Below are 24,988 nucleotides of genomic sequence, written 5' to 3' on the forward strand. Positions count from 1 at the left end.
TCTTATCTAGAGAGGAAAGGACCCCCTGGGCTTCCAAGTACGGAGGAAGTGGGGCAGAAGAGGGAGCTCTCTCCAGGAGAGATGAGATGGCATTGTATACTGACATCCACTGTATTGATCTTTATAAGCAGAGTACTTAACATCTTAATTTTTAAATATTCAGTGGTTCACAGATGAAGCCTTCAGAGCCCAGCATGCAGCATTGTCTATAATGTTGTAGAATCCATCAAGTAGAAGGATTTTGGCAGGAAACCTTTTAAAAAAAACAGTTCCTGGGTTGAAATTCTCAAAGGTAGGTTTTTCTCCTTTTGCCCAGAACAAAGGAGGCTTTGATGCCAGAACTGAGGACAAAACAAGCAGGAATGCGTGAAGAATTGAACATCTTGACAGAGCTTCTGCCTCTCCCACTGCAGAATTCAGTGCTGCTCTTGGCATTTCAAGCCTTTGGAGCCCTTGTGGGTGGGGACAAATTAAAGCCACCTTGAGCTGAGGCCAACAGAGACAGCAACAGGGTTGTACCACATGCTCCCCTGGCTTCCCAGTCCTCGGTGCTAGTGTTCCTGTTGACTGTAGCTCCAGGCAGGGCTGCGGTGTGGGAGTCCGTGTGTGCTGCTTTGTGCGCCTTGTTCAGCGCCTGGCAGCTCCTGCTTTGCTGGTGATGCTTTCCAAATGCCACTGCAGCAGGTTGAGCCTGCAAATGGTCAAGCTCACTTGGTTTCAAAATAAATCTGGCAGTTTTAGGGACTCCCACTTGAAATTTTTCCCTTGTCATCAGCTCATTACAAATGCCTGCTCAGCAGCTAGTTCAAATGCAATGCTGTATGAGAAGATCAAATATTTTGCACTAACAATCCCTGTGACAAACTGCTCACTGCTATCAGCTGCAGGCATACATGATGCTTTTAAATGGGATCATGGCTGTCTGTACCTTGTGTATAATTCTCATTGGCCCTCTGGGAGTAGGAAAATCTGATTTTATTAGATTCATTATCCTTTTCTCAAGAATTAATAGCTCCTGAGACTCTTGGCCTAATGTGGCTGTTTTCTTATACATTGTAATTGAACAGTGTCAGGGAAATTGCTGTCTTGATCAAAAGATTGAGACACTCAAACCTTTTTTTTTTACCTGGTGGTGAGGATGCTGTATGTACATGTATACACTGGTCTGGGCTGCTTTTCAGCCCCCTGGCCTGGCTCTGAGGATTGCTGTGGCCAGATTCAGCACAGAGCTTTCTTTGGGCTAAGACACCGAGCAATTCTTCTCATTCTCAGTGCCTTGTGAGATGGTATGCCTTACAACCTAAAGGAATTGGGGCAGATGACAGTTGTCTGATGTTTTGCATGAAGAAGGTGAGTTTCCTTATGAATTTCCAAGCTCTTGCATGATGTTAAGGAAATGCCTGTGGCTGCTAAATGAGGTGGTGTATGCTGGTACTGGTGAGACATGACCAGATTTTGCTATTCCTGTGAGCTTTTACTGGCTGGAACTTCGGGAGCTTCCCTTTTCCATGCTGTACAGGAAGATTTTTGTGCTACCTAACTGGATATTTCAGATACTTGCAGTAGGTGCTGCAAATATACCCWTGTAAGCTTAGTAGCCTTCAGAAGAGTGTAGAGAAAGGAATTTCTGCCATTGATTGAGGAATCCTAGTTCTGAGTGAGGAATTAGTGACAAATGTTTAACTTCTACAGCCTCTAGCTGTCTTCTGGATAACCCAGCCCCAAAGCCACTGGTGCCTGGAGCAGGGAGGGTAGCTTTGGCATGGGAAAAGTAGTAGAGAAAAAGCCAGTGCTGGTGGGCAAGAGCTAGTGCACAGCTGGGCTTGTCTGCAGCAAGCAGGACAACGTGGTGTCCAGGCCTGACCGCTCTGTGTGTAGGTGTGCCCGTGCAGTCCCGAGTGGGGCTCAGCGGAGATGCTGGCTGTGAACAGTTGCACTGTGACTGGTTAACACTGGTTACAGCCTGACTCTTCCTTGGGTTATGGAGATGGTTTGGGTGCAAGTAACTGAAGTGTCTCAGCAGTGTGAGCTGTGACATGGAGCAGATGAGCTCTCTGCTGTCAGCCACAGGCAAAAGAAAAACTGGGACAGGCTTACCCACACCAGGAGAAGGAAGGACGTACGGACTGGTGACTTGCTTTTAGGTAAGAGTATACAAACTCCACCCTGGGGAATAGGGTGGCATTATATGTAGCAGGAARACTGCTGTAGGGCTTGGTTTCTTCCCTGGAAATGGTGCTCCAGCTCTGGACATGTGCACACRTAGCACTAAGGCCTCCCTACTTGTGGTTGGGATGGGTTCTCTGCCTAAGCCTGTGGAAGGGTAACACTCTTCCATAGCCATCTCCCTTGCTGACCTTCACTCTCTGTTCATTTCAAAGSTACTCTACTAAAAATMYARCTAGTGATGTGAATTCAAACTGAAAGAGGCTTTTCTGGGATGAGTGCATTCCCAGTGTGGATGACTTGGAGCAGGCTGTGCACTGAGTGCACATCCTTGTACTGGAGGAGAGGTGGGAACCTTCCCCATGAAGCAGTACCAGCACCTGTGAGGAGCAGCCTCCAGCAATGAGAGATGAAGGATTTCTGTGKGAATCAGGGCTGATTTCCAGCAAGCTCTGTTCTTATCGCTAGCTTTCAGAGCAGCAGCAGCACCTCAGCCCACAGCTGAGGATGAAGGCAGCTCTGCCCTACCTAATAGGGATCTACTCTAAGGKGTGCCAAATGGGTCCAAGTCAGAAACAGCTCACAGCTGATCCTTTAGTAAATGCCCACTGCATTTGTGCAGCAGCTCCTCTGTTTTGGCTCTGCTTTYGGTGCCTTCCTGCAGAGCAGTGAATGTGGGAAGGTCTCTGCTGTACCCCCTGCAGGTAGTGGGGCTCTGCTGCCTGGTCCAGCTTCTGCAGCCACAGCACAGCGAGGCAATTCAGCAAATCTCTCTAATGTAAGACCAGGGCTTGTGGTAGTTACCTGAGATGGCCAAAGAGGGGAGAGGAAAGCAGGGCGTTCTTTCATCACCTACCAAAGCTGTGGGAGAGCATCTGCCTGTTCTGCCAGCCACCACTGCTATACATAGGAACAGGTGTTACACACCTGATCAAAATCTTTCCTTTTTTGCTCTCATGCTGTGTGTAGCTGGCTAGATTCTTGCAGGAAAGCCCAATTTGCTCTCCAGCCCTGGCTCCTTTGCTGCATGTTTCTGATGGCAGAAATGAAGATAAATGGTGACAGTGGCCAGTGCTTCAGATCTGTTCCACAGTGCTCTCACATGTGCTYGGGAAGAAATTAAAAACCCAAGAGGAGTAGACTGGAGGTAGTGAGGGGAAAATGCAGTAAGGCAGGCCTTTTCCTGAGCCTTAGGACTTCACACAAACATGTGCAGCAACCTCAGSTGAGTTTGTCATGTCAGAGAAGCCAGGAACCTGCCCCTGAAAATCCTTCTAGGAAAATCGTTGTGCTTTCAACTGGATACCTGAAGTTACATTTGAGTGAATCCAGGCTTTATCCATCCTCCAGGTAGAATCTGCTGAAATGTTACTTATAGCCTCTTTAGAAAGAGTTACTTTGAAGTCTGGAGCTTCTCTGCATGGATCAGATGGGGTTGAGATAAGTTGCTGTTAGATTCTAGAAAGGAGTTCCTAGCTTTTGAAGCTCTGAGCGTTTGGTCCAGATCTTAGTAGCATTACAGAGCAGAGGAACTGCTCAGCCTGAGAAGCCACAGAGTACTGAGACAGCATCTTGATGTGATTGGTTTCTTAATTTTAATGTCTTTTGCCTGAACAGCTGGGTGGAAAAGAGGAATACTTGCAGGGGAGACAGGCAGGGAAGACTGCTGTYAGCAGAGATGTGAAAATACTAACTGGGGAGAAGAGCTGTGCCTGAGTGACAGGTTTGGGGAGGGAGACTTTAAAGAGAAGCCATAAAACAAGGTGACTAAAAACAGTGAAGGYGACTTGGGAAAGATGCATCTATTAATTCATGAAAGGACCATTACATCATATAGGCTGTTCTGTCTTGCACAGGCTCTAGTGTTACWCTGGCTGGTCGCTGAGCTCAGGACAGGCCTTCCGAGAAGGTACATGTTTCCTGATTTGAGGCTATTAGCAGGCAGTGAATCTATCACTTCTTGGGGGCAGCCCATTCCCCTGGATGACTGCCCTTGGATGGCTCCCTTATTCTCTAAGTTTGCCTTACTCTACTCATTTAACCATTGGTTCTTGCTTTCTGATCAAGAGGCAATCTGGGACTTTGTACCCATTAATTGAGCTGTCTTCTGGTCTTAGAGAAGCTCCAAGGGCCTGCCTACACTGCCTTTTAAGATCTGGCTGCTGTATGACCACCAACCCAGCATACTTCCAGATCTGCCCTGCTACCTTCCCTATTGGGACTTGATAAAAGGCCTGTGCCCGCCAAGCAGCAAAGCTGCAGTAAGCTATTWTAGCTGAGAGCACTCCTCAAAGGCTACCTGGACATAGTGTCAGTGTAAGGGTTTTCTTTCCAGCCTTTGGCTTATTCTTGCAGCTTCCTGTAGGCACCAGGATGGGGGATTGTTCTGTGGAAGACAACTTAGGCAACAGCATTGCTTCCCTGGGAAATGRAAGGTGTCTCTGGGCTTGACTCTTTCCAAGTGAGACCAGAGAAGATATCAAAAGAAAAAGCACTTAGCATTTTCTCTAGTCTGTATAATGAGCTGCCTTTTGAGCTGTTTGGGTTCAGCAGCAATCTTCCCCCGGTTACTTCCATGTAATTTAAAACCCTAGAGAACAYTTGGCTGATCCAGCATGAAACAGTTTTTCTTTTGGGGCTGGTGTCTTGCTTTATCCATCTGAAGCTATAATACTGCTGTGATCACTCCCCTCTAAAATGTGAGTGGAATTCCAGTTGGCCCTACATAAAAGGCAGATGGCATTTTGAGCTCAATGCAGAAGGCAACAGTGCATCTGCATTTGGGAATTTTCAGGAATCCTGGGAAGAATGAGAAGGCAGTGGGTTATTTCCATCCTACCATAAGCATAGCTTAAATGCGCACTAAGTGACTGCAACCTGCTTGCTGTGGAGAGCCTGTATAAATAGATAACTGATCCTGTAGAAATGTTTGGCATCCTCTGCTCTTCTCCTCAGGAGCCATGCRGCTGCAGAGGCCTTTGCTGCCGAAGAGCTGTGCAGGGGATGGGCTGTCCACAAGCAATCAAAGTGATTCTGCTAAAAGGCAAGGAGAAGCCCAACTTGGCACGAGGTTAATTGCCTGTGACACTTAGCAAGTGCAGTCTGGATGATTGAAGCATGCACTTAGAAAATTAGCTCTGCCATGATGCTATGTATGGAGAGAGATTGCGTCGTTGTCTTACGTTAATGCCTCCCCAAAGAAATTATGCAACTTCAGAGACATGGAGCAGGCAATAAATGTAATGGCTCTAGTGGTGAACTCAGCRTTATCCCATGCACAGCTGTCTGCATGTGTTCATTCCCAGATACCTGTACTCTCAGCCCTGCAGCAAATGGGCAGCCAATTTGAGAATCAGCTCCTGACTTGGAGTAAATGGAAAACATAATCGATTTGCCCCAGAGGTGCAGAAAGGGACAGACCTCAGGCTCTGAGCTGGCAGCCACTGGGTGGCACTGCTGCCTCACACAAATCTTGGAGGAGCTGTATTGCTCTGGGAGGTAAAAAGGGGCTCTGCTTCTAGAGATGGGCTTTGAAATGGCTCTCATGCTGGCTTCTCGCATTACTGCTGTTGGGTTCTCCTGTCCTTAATGGAAAGGCATTTTGTGTAACTGAGTGTCTTCCAGCAAGAAACAGCACATGAAGCCTTCAGCTTTGGCACATTCCTTATAAAACGGGAGACAGCATGGTTCTCACCTTGCATTGATAAAAGGTGCAATCAGCCACCTCTTGAGGTTAGAGGAAGGCTTGAGAGCAGGAGGTAGGTGCACCTCAAACCAAAGTGCCTTRCAGCAAGAGCCCTGTTTCCTTGTATGTTTAAATCTGTATGCTGGGACTGGACTGTCTTTCAGCCCCTTAGGGACGGTGTTCCAATGCTCACAGAGATGATGCTGAAGCACTATGGAGAAGGTGATGGCTGCTTATTCTTAGGCTTGTCTGGAAGAGGCTCTTAATCTTCAGGGATTCTACAGGGAGGATGTCAAGACAAATCACTTGCAGTCTTGGCAGCCTCTGCTGGCCTGTAGACAGGCTAGTTTGCTCCTAAACATCTACCTCAGCAGTGGCTGAGTAACGCAGCAGCTCTCGKGCAACATGGAGGCTCTGTAGAAGGAAAAGGTATCTGTCCCCATGGCACAGCTAACAGGTTGGCTGGAGTAATTAGTCTTGTAGTCAAAGACTTATGACAAGCAGGGAAAGCTCTGGGAGMATAAGTCTGATTCCAGATTCTTTATCATGTTTAATCCCACTGTTTGCCTTCTGCATAGCAAGAGCAAGCCTGTTAATATACCAACACTTTGGGTTTCTGTGCCACATGAGTTGTCAATACCCACTGTACTGTATGACTTGCTGTCATACAATGTGCTTGCATCCTTACAGACAGCAAGCCAGGTAATTACTTCTGCTTGCCAACACAGTGCTGTCAGTTCTTTGCAGTCCTGGGTGCAGTGAGGTGGCCTCAGACTCTAGTTTGGGATTGTTTTGCACTGTGTTGTGTGGTCAAAGGACAGAGTTGGAAAGACTTGGTGAGGGCTGGGCTTTGTTTTTTGCTTTAAAGTCTGAGTTGATTAATGTGAAAGGGAAGAGCCTGAGAAACACCAAGTAGAAGATAAACTGCAGAAAGAATGGAAAATGACACCTCCTTGGACTATGCTCAAAGCATGCTGGTCACCCTCCCTTAGATCAGATTTCTGGTCTCCTTTGCAGCATAGATGCAGCTGGGAGGACTTTGGCCCTAGGAGACAACAATGCTGACGAGTCCAGAGATAGCTCTGGAGAGAGATGGATAGAAAAACTTTGAGATCAGCGAATGAAAAGTCAACCACTTGACCTACTTTGAACTTATTTCAAATCCATCAGGCATGGAGAAAATTGAGACCATAACTCAGATTGCTCCTGTTGCTCGCATTACCATTTCCATTATGCTGGGCTGTTTGTCTTAATTGGGCTGGAGCCTGTCCTATRACTAATTGCCAGGTCACACTGGCCCTAAATTAAAGAATGGAGTGTGTTTTTTACTATTTAACAACTTGAAAGCCTTGTTCTTTTTCTCTTCCCAAAGCCTGTGTCCTTTTCCACGCAAGCAGACTACAGTGTGCCAAGTTCAAACTGATGATACTTTTATTATTGGGATGTTTATTTGTATTACAGTAGTGCCCACACATGAAATAACACCAGAGGCTACTGTCTGAGCCCCCACAGCTCAGTCTAGACAAAGGGCAAGAGAATATACTGCCTTCTGCTCAGACAAGTTCTTTGCAACTCCTTAAAAGAAGGAGAGGAGGTAAGAAGCTATATTAGCTCTTTAAGAACGGACAATGTCAGTGCCATCTAGTCCCCTTCTGTAYGGCAGTAGCAGCCTTCTGCATTGGGGGAAGAGTAGATATTTCTAGCTCCTTYCTCCTCTGCCTGGGTTTGTGACAGGGTAGGAATAGAATACATTTTGGACATCCTCTGCTCTCTGGAGACACTGACAGCATGGGGCCAGGGAGTGTGAGTGTATTGCCTTAGGAACTTGGCTATGAATGCTGTTTCAGTTGAGCTTGTACTGCTGGGTTCTGCTGTGAACATTGCTGTGAGGCCTGTGGTTTGGACCCTCTAAATGAACTAAGTCCTGGTGACCCAACTTATTAGCTCACTAATCGAGTGTGCGCGCCATCCTGGAGCTGCAGGGAGATCTGTCAGCTGATCGCCTCACGTGGGATGTTGGGGCTTTCCTAGCCAAACACCTATGAAATGCTACTCCCTCCCCAGCTTAACTGAACCTCATGCTCCTTGGGCCCCAGCTGGTGATGCCCCACCATTGGACTGGGATGGAAGAGGTGGGGAGCGAGGCTCTGGGGCCTGTGTGGCTGGCACTTATGTGTGCTCCCTCCCTGCCATCGTCTCCCAGGGAGCTGACTTCAGTTAGGCTTGTGAATAAAGTGGCTTATTTCTATTACAGGTCTGGGGTGCAAGCAAATAGCATTATAGTAATACATACTGCAAGCTCTTGGCAAGCCCCTGTCACCTCTGTTCACATCATTGCCAGTAAGAGGAAAGCTTTCCTCCAGGGCCTTCATTTCCATTTGCTTTTTCTATTACATCTATGTAGTGTAGATTTGGAGAGGAATACTAACATCAGATCCATTAAGAAATGCTGAATTCTTCAGATGGTGAGTAGGTTTGAGATAGCTTTGTCAGATGCTGGCAGGACAGGCTGGAAGGAATGGCAGCAGCCATGAGAAAGGTGGGGGCAAAACACCRGTACCTCTAGCAGCAGGCAGGGAAGCAAGGTGGAAATGCAGTGTGAGTATGCCTGTAATATGTGCAGCAACACTAAGTGCCCCTGTAAATCTGCTAGCTGGGCTCTCATGGTAAGCAGCTTTTAAAGAGGGAAAAACAAATAAGCAAATGGATTGTGGTTCTGTTCATAAATTGTCTGTGCTGCAGTGTGTCTTTTAAAAATAGAGCTATGAGCAAAGTCTAGTTAGGCAAAGAGCAGTAGAAAGGGGAGAATCTCTTAAAAATGGAAAGAGACTGTCTAACCCAGGAGTGTGGATTACTCAGTTCAGTAAACAAACATAAAGATCCTCAGTTCTCCTGGTGGCATCTGCAAGCTCCTGTAGTGCTGTCCTGCACAGAATGGTTGCTTTAACTGTTTATGCTACTTGAGCCTTTTTTAATTTTGAAAATCACTTGTTGCATGACCTGGCTCAGTGAGAAATGTTTCAAGTTTGGCTCATGTTTGCATGCRAAGTGGCATGCTGAACAGGTTCGAATACGAAATTTTTCCTTTGTTACGTGCTTCTGTGTAAAGTTGTTTGGTGTAGTCTGGCTGCATTGATGCCCTCCCCGAGAGCACCTTGAGGAGCAGGGCTGGCCCAGAGCGAAGTGCGGGCAGCAGCAGTGCTGCAAGAAGGCCCTCGCACTAGCCTGCTACAAGACCTCCTTCATTTCATTGCTCGCRGGCCAAGTGGGGAGGAATTTCCCCCTTAGGAAGGTTACTAGGGAGCCTGTGTTGYGTAGTTGGGAATGTTTTGCAGCCCTCTGACTTCTATGGTGTCGCTGCCTGCTGGAGTCTGAACTAGACTGCAAAACACTTCCTGAAGCGTAGAGGAGAGTGGTGAGAGTTCAGCAAGTCCGAGGTGATCAGATTTTGCCTCAAGCAGGTGTCAGAATGGCTGTAACATTAACATCTTGCTAGTCAGAGGTGCAGGAGCCATGCCTGCACAGACACCACTTTCCTGGGTTTTGGCGCACTCCTCTTCACTCCCTGTCACTTACAAACAGCAGAAAACATCTCCCTTTCACCCTAGGACCACTTTAACTATGCTCTGTTTCAGTGCTGGTCTCCCTGTGAGCTCTTTGGTGCAGAACTGGAGGCAGTTTGGTCTAATTTGGCAGAACTGGCCATTAAAAATCACAGCCAGTTCCCTAATTTGCTCTTTAAAAGCTGCTCCTAGCAAGCTCTGCTGCCTRTCTTGGGAGCTGTCAGCTGCACTGGGACCTCAGCACCCTCAYCCTTGCCCTTGCTCTCTGGGCAGGTTGTCTCCTTTCACACAGGAGCTCCAGCCCAAATCTGTTAGGATTTCATCTTAACTCTTGTCTTGCACTTACTCTAAATCCCTGGTGCTTGAACTGCATCTTCAACGGATGCCCCTGCAGTGAGGTAAGGTATGATATGGTCTGATGCAGCAATGCCCTCTGAAAAACAGGGCCTTGAGTTAGGGTCTGGGGTGTTTTGCTGAGGGTGCCCTAGAAGAGACTGGGGGGGGGGAAGATGACTACAGCTCATCAAAGACAAAACTGCTTATTTTCTGTTTGAGTATTCAATTTGCAGGAGCAATCACTACCACAGCAGGGAGTAAATTAGGTGAGCACTTGTGCCCTTGTGTTCTTAACATATTATCCTTATGGCTTTCCACCTCTCCTTGCTGACATCTTTTCTGTACAACCAGCTACACATCCATACTCCAGCCAACTTGGTTGATGTATAAGGTAGCTGTTGCAGTCCCTCCTGAGTGTGACTGCCGCACGCAGACTTTGACAGAGCCCTTGCTGGTGAACTTCGTGCCTTGGCAGTAAAATTAACAAATGACGCTGTCAGATCCGGGGTCGGAGCTTGATGAGGAAACTAATATTGCAGCACTATCTCCACTAATAAAATCACTCATGCTGAGCYACGGAGCAATAGCAACATCCTGATAAGTGGCTCTGTGTTTAGCTTGATGCATCATTATCGATACTCGTTAGTGTGATGAAAGCTAAAACACTGTCATTGCTCATCTGCTCAGTGTTGGGAAGGGCAGTGTTGCGTCCCAGTGGAAATGATTCCAGCACAAGCTGGTGTTTCCATAGCAGAGTCTAGAAGTTGTATGCACAGGAGGTGGTTATATCTGTATCATCACRTTAGCCTGGAGCTCAGGTTTGTGCTCTGACAATATTTCTTGACCATTTTTGCTGTTTGCATGCTTCTGTGAATTCCGGGTTGAGTGCAGAGTGAAATGGGTGGTTGCCAAATGAGTAAAGGCAGGCTGGGCTGGCTTGCATGTTGGTCTTGCTCCTGCTGGAGACACCTGCAGCTCATGCCCCTCGGCTCTGACTTTGACCTTCAGYGCAGTTTAGAGGGTAGCTGTTGGCTCTTGCAGGGGAGTTTGTCTGAAGCCTGCTCTGATATGGCATGGCTATCCATGTTATGAACTTTTCTCTCCTCCCAGCCCCTATCCCATGCCTGCCAGGGCAGTGCCACCAGGAGAAAAGCAGTTTAAYCTCTACTTGTAGCTGTAGATGAGCAGGTATCAGTTTCTATTTCACAGAGCCCTTGCGTGGGAGAACCGATAGCGGTTTGCGGTTACTACGACTCTGCTAAAATTCTGTCCAATGCTTCCATTTCTCAGATGTGTTGGGATGAGCTGATTCCTTCTGCTTTGAGACTTAGCAGGCCTGTTTCTTATCTTGGAAAGCCTGGTGTTGTGTTTGGCCTCAGCCTTGCTATCCTTTAACCCTCTAGTGGGAGCAAAAGGCAAGAAATGTGCAACTGCAGATACAAAAAAGCAAACTCCCTGGCAGATTAGATGCTGAAGATCTGCCTGACCTATCCAATTGCAGCTGGCACTTCCCCCTGGGACTTGCAGTGCTACAGAGTAGCAGCCTCCTCCAAACTGGCAAACCTGGGAGTCAAGTTGTCTGCTTTCAGAGAAATCACTAAGGATGGAAGAATAAGTCAAGAGCAGTATTTTGCTCTGTCCAGCTTTAGGACAAGGGCTCTGCCTCGCAGGCTGGCTGCCACAACGCACAGCAATGCAGCAGCTGCCTGAAACAAGGAGGCTGTCTACTCCTCATTTCACCTGCTCCATTAGGCTTCATTAGGTAGGTTCCCTCTGGGATGCACTTTGTGAGAGCTGCTGTTCCTGGATAAATCACTCAGGCTGGCCATAGTTAGAAGCTATCAGGAGTGCAGTGCGGGTAAAGGAATATAGTGTATGAAGAGTTTATAGTCTTCTACCACAAGTACCTTTCTGAAAGATGCTACAGCAACACCACAGGTCCTTTGCCTGTCTTCTCTATCACTTGCAGGTGAGAACATCCAGAGCCAGACAGGATTAATTTGTCCCATAGCAGATCTGAGATGGGGGCTGTGTGGCTAAGTGTTCAAGCAGCAGTCTGGGGTTTGAGATTGCTTTTCAGTGCTGAGCTATGGCCTGCAAGGTGAAATATCCCCTTAGTCTTGGGTGCTAGTCTCTGGGAACTTCAGATAAGACTGGATGCTGCTGGATTTGTTTTACTAGATGAAGGGCCTTGCATGAATTTAGTGTTCACAGCTTGGAGCTGCTCTGTTAAAGGCTGGCCTTGTCCTGGCAGTTCCCTGTTGCCAGTCCCATCTGGTGCTGGGGTACATGAGTAGGACAGGGAGGTGGTGAGAGGTGGCTATTCTTAGTAAGCCCAGGATCTGAGCAGGCAGCTGTTATCTAACTTCACACTCCTTTGGGCTCTGCAGCAGTCCCACTGCATTTGTGTTCATCACCAGGAAGCCTGTGATGTTGGGAGAAAACTGGACGTGCCTAAGGTAGGATCAAGCCTGCAGGAGCTATCATTATCTGAGCACATTCATTATGGTTAAAGGGCCTTGTCTTATAATTATATTCTCTCTATAAATTACATTTTCATTTAAAATTATTATTACAAGATGGCTGGCTAATGATTCTTCCCCTTTGATTATTTATAGAGTATTTAGTTAGCATTAGCTGTGACTGCTAGGATGGGTTCCAGGCTCAACAGCTTCAGAGTAAGGACCAACAAGCCTTTTTCAATTGCTTTTGATTAGGGAGGCATTATGGCACTACTGGTGGAAACACTGAGGTGGGAGGGGCGGACTGCTTCCTGCTAGGAGATGCTGCCCTGAATTTGAGCTTTCTTGGTAAGCAGCCAAAGATATCTTTAGGCAAGTAGTGTGCTTGCAGGACACTCCTCAATAAGGAGATGAGGTGGGACTCCAGCTCCTCTAGGAAAGGCCTAAGTGTCAGCCATGCTCAGAGAAGGCTCTGGCCACCTGAAATACCCTGGAGAAGGGTCACTGGAGTAGAGACAGGAGGGATCTCCCTGCACATGGTCAGGAGCTTGGTGGGGGGAGGAAGGAGAGGTGATTGCTGGAGGTGGAGGCTGCAGTATCAGGGAGCAAAGTTCAGTAACTAGTGCTGGTCCCTTCCAGAGACCAGGGCATGTTACCCTCTGTACGGCACCCTTGTGCAATTATCGGAGGAGGGCCATGCTCTAGTGCCTGGCTTTTGAAGGTCTGGCTTCAAAAGGGACCTTTGAARGGAAGGGACCTTTTGCAAATCAACTTCCTAGTACCTATGTTTTTAGTCTGTGAAATGGGGGTAAAACTCCACCTTATTTTGCAGAGGGATTGCAAGGATAATCTTATTAATATACATGAGGCAAGCCAATATTCCAGGGAAGAGGCTATATGTACCCTGACTAATGAACATCTGTCATCTCCAGCACTTAGAAAGGTAACAGTAATATAAGTGAGATGCTAATGCATACCTAGATACTCATGGAGCTATCCACCTATTCACACAAAACAAATTAACACCTGCTCTGTGAAGTGTAGGGATATTCATTCTAACAAACATCTCTTTTCATAAAAGATACTGCTAATATATAGATACAGTCATTTTCATAATTAGGCAATTAACTATGCCATTAAAAGTGAGTTAAGTTCATTGAACCAAAATGAAGAGCACCAAAAAATTAAAATGGGAAGTCACACATAGGCAGCCCAGGGCAAGGTATAGACTTTATATTTTTAATGTTGATGGCTCTGTGATGACTTCTGACTCTCTCAAATTCTTGGAATGATAAATCAGCTCTGACAACTGTAGATTCAGCTGCTGAGGCATCTGCTGTTTTTTTGTACTTTGTGTGGCAAATGCTTGCTATAAATCCTTGATTCAGAGGATAGGGGGAGGATACTGGATAATGCCTGTTTGAGCAACTTGTGATATCAAATGTGCTTCTGTGAAGTTTGGCATTGTGCTTAGGCCACAGAAGAGTCAACTTGTCTTTATCGGGGCCCTGTGGGCAACTGAGGTTTGCTGTACTCTGAAGGGAGTGTTAAGTCATGCGGTTCCTGTTATATCTTAACTGTCAGTCTTCAAAGGACTTAGACCTTATCCCAACAAAAGGAAATAACTGGCCAAATCCTTCCAGCTTGGACCTTGTTTCATGTTTGTCAAGACGTTGCATTGAGGTAAGAGTGGTGGCAGTGCTTCCCTCCTGGTTTTCTCTGGCTGTCCTCTCCTCTCTGGAACTAGGTTGCTCAGGCTGGCTGCAGCAGCAGTGTGCAAGAAAAGTGGGCCACGCTTTGTGTCGGTGTTAGCATCGGCCTTGGCCTTGGGATTGATGGCATGGAACGTGTTCTTCAGCCTGTTTTACCTACTCTTAATACATCATCTGTTCCTCTAGCAGCTCATCTTGCTTTGAAGTATGGCTCCATCTACACTTCCTGGAGTTTCTTTTTCCTTCTTGCTCCTCTGTCAAGGTGATGCACCTCCTTCTCCAGCTGCTCTCACTTGCAGAAATCAGAGAGGGTTATTTCTGTGGCATTTTTTCCACTCAAATGTCAAATAGAGACTAGATTTGGCCAGAACTTCCTCTGGAGCTGAACTTTTCCAATTACAGTGGCTAGCATGACAAACTACATCCAAACAGGCTTTCCATGGATTGTCTGCTGAGCTGTGCTGACTTACGCTGGCTGTGGATCTTGCTTCATGAGGATGTTCTGAATATATATCAGTTGACATCAGTCTACAAGCTCCTGAGCACTTGCTTCTTTTCATATGACTTAAGATTCCTATGAAGGGAGAAAAGTACTAAAAAAAAATCTCAAAAAACCTCACTGAGTCTTGCAACAGCCACTTTACCCTTCTCTCAGACTGGTGATCTCAGCTCCACAGCAGAAGTRCTGCCTCCTCCCTTCCCCCTGCTTTTTCCTCACCCTGAGACTGTACAGAAGCTAAATAAAATGCTTAAATGAGAGCATAGTCTGAGAATGAAAGCAAGCCAACAAAATCCTCAGCAAAAAAGTCAAGAAACTATCAATAGGGAAGACTGTCAAGGTGACAGCTTGCTCAGATTTGATTTCTGTGAATGTCTTATTAGCTTTACATCTTCCATCTATTCTAGAAATGTATTGTCAAACTATTCTCCAAACTGAGAACTCTTGGGTCCTTTGAGAGTCAGTGAGTGGGAAAGCTTTTGTACCTGGGATGAATCATGACCCCTATTCTCCCTTTAATGCTTGAGAGATGATTCTCATTTGGGCACTTCAGCTGATGCTTTTTTTGTCATTTTCTTGTTGTCCATGGGTCTTTTGTACATATTCCTTGTTCTTTTTGAAGTATTAAGGATAGTTCTGAAGATCACATGTTCATTTCTCTCCTGCTTTTTGAAATGTATATATTGATTATTGATCTTTTTTCACAGCCAGCCCAGTTGGAACCTGAAGTTGACTGGACAGATGAACAGAGCCAGGGAGGAAAGTTGATGCCTCACTGAGCAAAAAGAGTAGACTCCCAGAGGATTTGATTTCAGCTCCTCCATCCTGTTGCTAGTGGTAGGAACAAGTTACTCTGAGCAGGTGCAAATTGGGGCTGTGTTCATGCAGGGCAGTCAGAGGGATAGAGAATGCATTATTGATACAGGCAGGCACTTTTGATGCTATTTATGCTTTCTTTATTGTGTGGTTCTTTACCACCTAGTTTWGATGTTAAACTCATCTGAAATATTCCTCTTTTGTTTGCATGTATGTATAGAGGGAGCATTTTGGGGGCAAGAGTAATATGTAACTGTCTCTTTACTTCTAAGCAAAAGTACAGAAGTAAAAATGAGCRGGTCATAACAGTAATGCAGAAGATGCTGCATCCTGTTTCTGTATGTCTGGGAGGATCACATTCTTGTCCAGGTGCAGTTGTTCTGAGAGGACTAAAACTAGATTTTTTCCCCTACCAGATTTACGCTGATCTGTAAGTTGTGTAAAGCTTTATTGGTTAGGTACAAGTCAGCTCACATGCTGGGTTACCTGACTGCCAAATGGTAAATGATGCTTGGCTGAATTGTTTGGTGACATTGCTACATGGCAGCAGCACTAGTAATACATTATACYGACTTGAAAGTATTTTTCTAGAATGGGTAATTTCCTATGCAGAAATGTCATAGGCCACACTAACATCCTTTCTAATCACCATCCATATCAATGGAGTGTTTCACTATGCTTATGCCATTAAATATTCTTAGTGTGGACATATCTTAGATGCTTGGGTCTTTTCATCTCTAAGAGAACCTGTGCATCAGTATAATGTCCTTTAACAGAATTGCTGCTGTTTTCTTAAAGGTAAGAGGAGGCAAGCTGCTGCATTATAGCAGCATTGTTTGGTACAACATGTTAACAAAGCCATTAGTTGTGTATGTTTTCATAACTGACAAGCATGTTAATTAGATGCAAATTATATCTAAATATTTAAACTAAAATAAAAACAAGCCACTTCCCCTGTTCTGTAACAGGTATTGAGCTCTAGCTAGCTGTGCTACTGCAAGTGTCTCCGGGAGGCTGGGGGTGACGTGTCAGATGCGAGGCGGTGTAGGGAACATTGCTTTCAACAATGACCTTTAAAGATTAAAAGCATTTGTTCAGCACACTGTTTGGATGTACAAAGTAGGTTTGACAGCTCTATTGAATTTCTACAAACTAGCTCCATATTGAAATTCTATCATGATGTATTGTATGGTGCCTTGTTTGGGTGCTCGTTTATTTGGAGGTTGTTGCTTGTGGGAGTTGAGAGACGAGGCTATTAAAGGAGGAAACTGGAATGAACTTGGCAGACTTGTGCTTGCCTGCAGTGTTCAGGATGAATTTCATAGAAGTGCATTAACTACCCTCCATGCTCAGGGAAATGCATGCCYGTGCCGATCAGGTCAGACTTGGACATCTTGAATTGGCTTCCCTCCACAGAGGTTTTTGCGCTACCCCTAGGGAAGGGAGGCTGTCTTTTCAACAAAGCTTGTAAGCATGTTAACTTGTAATAAAAAGCCTGTTCTCTCCCATATCTGAAGAAATAGTGTGGAAGGAGCTTCTGTCCTGCTTCAGGCAGAAGTTGTGCAATACTTGTTTTCTGCAAGGCTGCTAATGAAAGGTCTTATTTAAGTTATGTATGAGATTTTTTAATTGTGGGGAGGTGTGCTCTTTTTTCTGCTGTTGTATCACTCCAGCTGTGGCAGAGGCTCGAAGCTGTGTGTTGCTAGCAGTGTCTGCCTCCTGTGGTGTTTGTGCCTGTGGCAGATGCAGCACCAGCAAGGCACGAATGCATGAACCAAGTGTCTTAGGAGCAAGGACTAACATAGGTGACTTGTTTGCTGCTGCAAGTCAGGACATCACYGCATGTATCAGCGGGACAGACGAAGCTGAATTGTGTCCTTCTCCAGCCTTTGTGGTTTGTGATGAGAGGCCTGATGGTGCAGATAGGAAAAATTTGCTTTCACTTATTTCCCTGCTTATTCTGCCAGGCCAGACAGCCTGATTGCAAGGCCCAGATCTCCAGAGCCTGGCAGGGCTGGGCTGCTCCAGCACTTACCTTGAGACTCTGATCTTGAATTATTCCAGCATGTTAGTTTCCTTCCTCCCTTTCTCTTGGCTTCTTTCCAGGAAACTCCACCTGTGGGGGCTGCTCCTGCACCTGCCCTGCAGCTGGCTGGAGATACTGACAAATGCACTTAGAGCAGTTACAAACTTTCAAGTGAAACATTGGCTTGTTCTTAYGCAAGTCTCTAACTTCATCTGTTCTCAGCTGGCAAAATGAAAACAGCCTGGGTATCCCCAAATAGAGACTTCCCCCCACCCCAGCCAAAGGGCGGGCCTGGTGCCACCTAATTTCAAGTGAAAGCCAGCCAAGGAGCTGAAGTGTTGGATTAGGTGCTGGAGAAGTCCTAGGACAGGATGTCAGTGGTCCTGGACCAAGTCTGGGGCTATGATGACAAGGTCCTGGCTGCTCATAGTATTGCAGCTTCTCTTGCTGGCACTGCCATGCACCAGATGTGCAGTGGATCACATCCAGCTGGCAGCTGTGCACAGCAGGTTTGGGGTGCAGGGAGCAGGGGAGTGTTGCAAGCTACCTACTCCTACATCTATGGAGATGGAGCAATAGTGGCTTTAGTTTATTCAGCAGAATAACTCCAATTTAATTAATCTTGAACTCCATTTACTGTGCAAATTCTATCAATTTATCTGCAATTAACTCATGACTCTTGCAGAACTAATGMTTTTTTTCTTTGGGGGAGAAAAACAGGAGGAAAAAAGCAACTGTTCACTGAATCCTCCTTGTCTAACTCCACATCTATGCAAACTCTGCCAACTCTGATTCTTCTCGTGCACACTAGCATCTGCAAGTTCCTTCCCTTTGTTAGTGTCTTATTGCTTATGCTGGTTTGAGCAACAACAAAAATGTGGGAGTTAAGACTGCAGGTGCATGATCAAGTTATTGCCTCTTACTGAGTAAGTGTGTGTCAGATGAGATGCAGTGATGGCACAGGTTGTAACCCTGGGAGAACAAAGGCAATTTGAAAGCATTTAGTTGGAGAGGTTTAAGTTAGGCTTGCTTACCCTTCCTTTGCTGAGGACTAGCAGGATGCACATAGCTAGAGGTTCCGTTAAGATGCAATTAGTTTAGCCAGATATATGCCTGTTGTGTGGGTATTCCTACCTTGCAGGTATTGTTTGAGAGGTAGGATCTAGGCTCTGTACAACCTCTGGAGAGGAGACAGTACTACTTAGGACAAGCTGGCATCTCTCTTACGGAGTACATAACTCACTAAGATTCAATCTGGACACTCGAGCTGAACACTGTGATGGGAAAATCAAATGCTTTCCAGTGCAATTAGGGTATTCTATGCTTCTGAAAACTCTGGTTAATGCCAGTAATGGACTTGCACCTCTCCAAATATTACCGTTAGCAAGGAGTCTCTCAAGAATTCATTGGYAAAAGCTTCTGGCTAACTTCACTTTCTTTTCCTGTCTCAGAAATCATCTGCCAATCAAGGTCGGCCAGCTGGACACAATTTGTGTATCTGAAATAAAGGAATGATTCATGAACTAGGTCACTCAGTTYTAATTATCCCTCATAAAAGAAAAAGCAGCTCTGAGCCCAGCCCAGTGTGATGAGTGCAGGAATGGACAGCTCYGCACAATGTCTCCCATTGTCATGGCCATGTCACGGCAGAGACATTTGGGAGCTGCTCTGAGGAACAGATGAGCAGGAATTTATACACAAAGTTTCCAAGGGCCCCACTGGCTGCATGTTTTCTAAGAGGCTCTGCAGCTAATAAGCACCATTCCCATGAAAACTGTCCCAAGTTATGGTCATGGGGCTCACTGGAAAGGTTGCATTTCAGTCCAAAGCTTGCTCTTCTCTAAGCAACTTGCTTTATGCTTAGTAATATAATGCAGTAGCAGTTCTTGCTTGGGTATGGTACTGGTTCAATGTGTGCTGTGTAATACTGCTAGTGAAGAAGCCTGTGAACGTGCTTTAGAACAGAAAGGTTAAGTGTCATAGAATCAGTAAGGTTGGAAGGGACCCTGGAGATCATCTAGTCCAACCTCCCTGCTCAGCAGGGTCACCTAGAGCATGTTGCATCCAGGTGGGCCTTGAAGATCTCCAGAGAAGGAGACTCCACAGCCTCTCTGGGCAGCCTGTTCCAGTGCTCTGTCACTCCTGCAGGGAAGAAATTCCTCCTCATATTTAGGCAGAACTTTCTGTGGTTCAATTTCTGCCTGTTGCCTCTTGTCCTGTCACACAGAGCGACTGAAAAGAGTTTGTCCCTGTTCCCTTGACACCGTCCCTTCAGGTATCTGCCTGTGTATCATGCAGGATGCCTGAGAGACCTATCAGAGCCAGAATCTATATTCCCTTTGCATTTTGTCTTCCTTTYCCCCTATGCTCCAGTTAAAAGCTGAAAAATGAGGGTCACTTAGYGGATCTGARATTCTCAAGTCAGGCTGTCTAACAYGATTTATCTTTTCAAGAGTGGTTTAATTTTTCTATGGGTTTGAAAAAAAGACATTTGATCATAATGTGCAGATTTTGTTAGGTGTGCCTCCTCTAATCCCCTTAAGCTATAATGACATTCAAAACTAGTATTTTACTCCATTGTAATCTCACCATTGCTTCTGCCTTTTTCCTGCCTTTTTTCCCACCAACTATCAGGCTCAGGAGCAAGCTCGTTGTTATCTTGTGACCTTGATATAAACTTACCTTGTGTGTTCTCCTGCTAACAGCCATGCATCTGACCTGCCAGTGCTGCCCCTGTCTCTAGGTCCTTCCTCACAGGCCTGGCTGGTGGACCAAAATGCAGACCACCAGCTGTTCCAGGGACTGCTCTCCAAGTGCCAGCTGAGAGAGGCTTTTAGATGAAAACAGCCCTGAAGCAGACTCTTTTCAGAGGCTGTAGATTCCTAAAAAGGCCAGGCCTATGGTGACCTTTCCTAGGTGCAGACTGATTCTTCCGAAGGCTTATTATCTAGAAAGCTTGCGTCGGGGAGCAATTGAGTTCAGTGCCCCACTTAGCTTCAGATTTCTCAGAACCATTTAGCTCTGTCCAGGCTTATTAGCTGATTGACATTATTTATGCTTTTTGAATGAGTTGCCCTTCAAGATAATATCTAGGGCTGAATGCTATTCTTGTYAAAGGCTATTATTTGGCAGAAAACAGCTAAAAACAGTAATTTCCCTTTCAGGTTGTAGAGCAGGTGCTTGGTGTTAGATCAGAAGCTAAGAAGGGGGAGGAGAGGTTAAGTAAATAACCTCCTAGGCAAAAAAAAAAAAAAAGCTACTTGTTGAGGGAACACTTCATAATTAGCTTCACCTTACACAAATCCTTGTGATTGAATTTGTTTCCTTGTAATGCTGAGCTGCACATCCTTTTCTGCCATGGCCMTGTCCCCATCTCCTGTGACTTAGTGGTCTCAATTTATGCATGGATTATAAACATTCTTCTACAGATGATTTTAAGAGCACCTGTGCCTGCAAGAGTGACCAGATGATCTCAGACCCAAGACTGACACAGCAGAATCAAGGTTTCCTTGCTTAGGAAATAGGCTTTCCTTGAATAGGCCATGCTGTGCCTAATACCAGCAGGTGGTGTTCCTGGGTGGTGGGAGCTTTTCTGCCTTTCTAAAGACCTGAGCAGTCATTAAAGCACCAGTGTATATAATCTGATTTTGAAACAAGTTGAGCATGCTGCTGCATACAGGTTACCTGGCTGCATGTGCTGCAGCAGAGGTGGAGCTGAGCTGAGCCCTGTGGGAAGTGGGATGCTTTTTATCTCAGTTCTGCAAGTGGGTGATATTGGAGGGGGGGGCAGGACATGGATGCATGTGGTTATATTTGAGATCGGGTGAGGTGCCAGGCTCTTTTTTTCTGAGATGATAGTTTTTTTCTGCAATATATACCACATGGATGCTAGCTTATATTTTTCTCAGTACTAATGGAAATAACAAAGATCCAAAGATGATGAGCTTTTACTGCTTGGCTGTAACAAAGTGTTTCCCTGGGACAGGAGTCTTCACAAATCACATGGTGTAGTTCCTGTTATCCTTCAAACACCTTTACATTTTTGTCCAGCTACTTTACCTTAGTGTGTGAGGCAGTGTCTTTACATTGTGCCTAGCTCCAAGGTTTCTAGCAAGCCTTACTTTACTGTCAGTCCCATCCAAACACTCCTACATCTTTTAAGGCCTGGCACATTTAGCAATGTGCTGCTTTATATACAGCTGTTTTATGCTGGAGGTGTCCCAGTTCAGACTATCTCAATTCCTATCAAAATGGTACTGCAGGGGAAGTTTTTCATCCAGTTCCACTTAAAGCACTTCTGACTCCCCCTCCCCAACCAAGGCTTAATGTAGAATCAGGTTATAAATATCAGACTTAAAATAAAGCACTACAGATAAAGGAGGCTCTGAAAACTGTCTTCCCCAAGGCCTTGAAAGATTGCTGTCCGGCTGGGCCTTCAGAGCTGCAGGGCAAGCTGCMGCAGAGGCGTTTCTCACCGCAGGTGCCTTGCAGGGCTGCTCTCAGGGCTGCGYGGCAGTTGGAGCACCGCTTTGTAAGCGAGCAGATACCAACTGGRAAACAGAGGAAGCTCCTTTCTGACACCATCTGCTCTTCTCTGAATTGGTGCTGGTGCCCAAACTCGTGAGCTGCACAGACTCAGCTTTGCTCTTTTGAATTCTGGCACTATTAAATGGCCGGGGATAGACTGTTTATTTTTGCCTTCACATTTAGTCCTTATAAAATATTCATCAAAGTTAAAAGGGATTCTGCTCTAAAAACCCCCCACCTTTCTCTGACTATTACCAAGTCCATGGAAGGGATAATGTTTATAAATAGCAAGAGGTCCTGACAGGCTATTCTTGGAGGAGAGGGTGGTGGTCAGCCATGGATGTGGGCTTTAGGGTATATTGGTTAAGCCATCTGTATAGTTGATGGGTTTGTGCCAATGTGTCTGGAAGGGAGGATGAGATGCATATGCTGCTGGCCACACGAATCGGACCCGAGCTGCAGTGTTTGCTAAGGAAAATGTAGCTTTTCAACACTTATTTATGCAATTAACCAGCCAAGAAATGCAAACAAAGGCTGGAAGGCAGGGGACTGCGGCTCCAGCCTAGATGTTTGTAAGTGTCAAATTTGATTAGGATGTTTTATTTTAGCTGGCCTGGCGCCCACAGCAGGTTGGCCTATCTGAAGGGAGAGCTCTGCAGGCACCGCTTTGTTGTGCCCTTTGTGGAATTAGGTGCTTGGTGCCTCAGCAGGAGCAAAGCTCCCTTGGAGCCTGCCCTGGAGACATCAGAAGGCTGTTGAGGGAAGGGGGCACGGCTCCAGAGAGGAGCAGCTAAACCCCTTCCTTGTTGAGCACGCTCCTGTTGTGGAGGAGGAAGGGGGCACAGCTTGCAAGCTGTTCCCTAGGCCCTGTGCAAGGCTCAGCCCGCTGCAGCCGCTGCTCCCAGCACATCAGCTGAAGCAGGATGTATCTTTCAACGCAGGGCATGTACTTGGCACGGGGCGAGCAGCCGTCGCTGGAGGCTGGGATGTCTCTGCGGTTGGGAGATGCTCAGCTGCTGGATCTGCCTTGCTGTGGTGGCTGGAAGAGGCTGCTCTGCAGTGGCAAATCTGGTCTGGCCTCATCTGCTTTTCTGGCTATACTCCCTTCTGTAAAAGCTTGGTCCCTCTTCTGCGACTTAGTGGTTGTTTTTCTTGCTTAGCTTTTCCTCTGTGGCCTTTGCAGTCTGTTTGAAATGGAAACACAGGCTTCTGTCCTGCCGGAGAACCAGGCCTGTTTACTTTCCCTTTTGGAGTAGATTAAGCAGCTGCTGTTGGAGCTGGGGCACAGAGTCTCTGCAGCTCCTTACATCAAGTCCTCACTCCACAGGCTTTCACAGGCATCGCTCTGCTTGTGTCTTAATTTTGTAGAAATGTAGTTTTTGGCATAGTCTATCCTTTTCTTCTTGGTTTTAAGGAAGGAAAGTAAAAAATGTGCCAGGCACACTTTCTTCTTRGGATGCATTGTCCTGCCTGGGTGGGAAATGTTTGCACCTAACAGGAGATTGTGCTGCTCTCTTCCTGACAGCTCCCTTCTCTCCACATCTCCACCCTTCTCCCCTCCTTCATATCAAACACTGCCCCGGGAGCTCAAGGCAAGCAAATATTGTTTCCAGAGGATTAGATTAGTTATGTCATTCCTGCTTGTCATGGGTCGATTCTCTCAGAAAGGTCAGCTGAGGAGCTGTTTGTGGAAGGCAGAGATAAGGGAGAGCATGGTGCTGTGAGTTTGCTCAGGCTCCTGCCTGGCGAATGGGGTGGCCAAGCAGCCCTCCATCAGCGTCTGCCTCTGAGAAGCAAAGGAAAGTCTCTTACACTCCACTCCAACAGTATCACATAGGGCAAGGGGGATACCTTAAAGTTAAGAGCTGCCCCTGCCTTGAAACGAGTGGGGATGCCATACATTGTGTATGTTGTGGTAGCTTAACTGAATTTGAATATTCCCAATGAATTTGCATATGTTTCCTGTAAATGTTTCTCTGGTGAAATTGGTGACTAAAGCATGTCCTGTCTGGGGTGCTCCTGCCAATTACCTTTCACAAATCAGATCAAATCTRTGAAGCTGAAGTTGAAACTCTAAGGGGACATTTGTGGTCCACGTTAGGGAATGTTAGGATTGTTATCCACTGACCCACTGCACAAAGCAGTACAACGAAGAGCAAAAAAGCTGGCCTCCAATTTGGTTGAGGAGTCCAAGGGAATGAAGCAAAGAAAAAGCAGAAATTTGGATGTATATTTATGTAGATCCTTGRTCTGAATAGGCTTGTGCCAGATGCATCAGATGACTCAAATTTCTGGATAAATACTTGTCTAAAAAGGAGATAAACCTACTCCTCAACAATTCAGCCATATAGCAGATTCTTGCAGCATTATTCACCCAGTCTCAAGATATCCAGAATTAGCTATAAGGGAAATGATGCTTCCTTCTAGAATTAAAAACCTCTTCCCAAATCAGTAGCACCCTTTGAAAGTGGAGCAGTAGCTCTTTCTGACTCTGGGAGCTGAGTCAGAGCAGGCCCCCCTGAACCTCCCTAGGTGCACAAGCTCTGAGCCTGGTTTGCAGATGCTGGGAGCAGCTGGGTGTCCACTGGCCTCATCAGGAGCTCTTGAAGAGAGGCTGAATGAGTATTCAAAGCCTTTAAAGCTTTTGTAGCTTTCTTATTTAAATACTGAAAGTGACAAAATCTACATGGCGTGACAAGGGGAGTGCAATTCTTCCTACTTGGTAATTGGGAGCACTGGGTAATTAGAGTGTAAATACAGGGTCTTGTGCTGACAGTCACTGATCTTACTGAAAGCAGTGTTTGGCATGCAAAAGCTGTTAACAATGCAGGGAGGAGGCATTGCTAATGCATCCAAATGCACTTTAATTGAGGACCACATTACACCGGCTTAAGTCAAAGAATTTCACTTCAATGTCCAAGGTTGTAATAGCTCTGCAGACCAGCTAATGGGAAGCAGAAATAGAAATGCAAATGTAACACTTGAAGAAACACTGTTGGATGGAGGTGTTGGTCATCTTTCCTTTTGGAAAGAGGTACATGTAAGAGAAAGCTGGAGTGTGATTCACTGGCTCTCAGCCCACCCAGGCAGCTGTGTTACTTGACCCAATCATTACCCCATGGATGCTCAAGTGAGAGCCACATGTAAACACTGAAGGCTACCCAGAGGAGGGGAAAAGACTGCACACTTGAGCAAA

At 46.1% G+C, this 24,988-nt stretch overlaps 1 long non-coding RNA gene across 1 annotated transcript in view; it reads left to right on the top strand.

The window, feature by feature from the left end:
- Positions 1-12,163: 12,163 nt before the first annotated feature.
- LOC146589179 (uncharacterized) overlaps positions 12,164-24,988 on the top strand; it is a 107,580-nt gene continuing 94,755 nt past the window's right edge. The window contains exon 1 of the long non-coding RNA XR_014897281.1: positions 12,164-12,209. This is a non-coding gene — a long non-coding RNA (uncharacterized LOC146589179). The remainder of the gene's footprint in view (positions 12,210-24,988) is intronic.

The sequence above is a fragment of the Rhea americana genome, unplaced genomic scaffold (assembly GCF_003343005.1).
Source record: "Rhea americana isolate MKP2758 unplaced genomic scaffold, rheAme1 scaffold_48, whole genome shotgun sequence".
In the NCBI taxonomy this organism is placed as follows: domain Eukaryota; kingdom Metazoa; phylum Chordata; class Aves; order Rheiformes; family Rheidae; genus Rhea; species Rhea americana.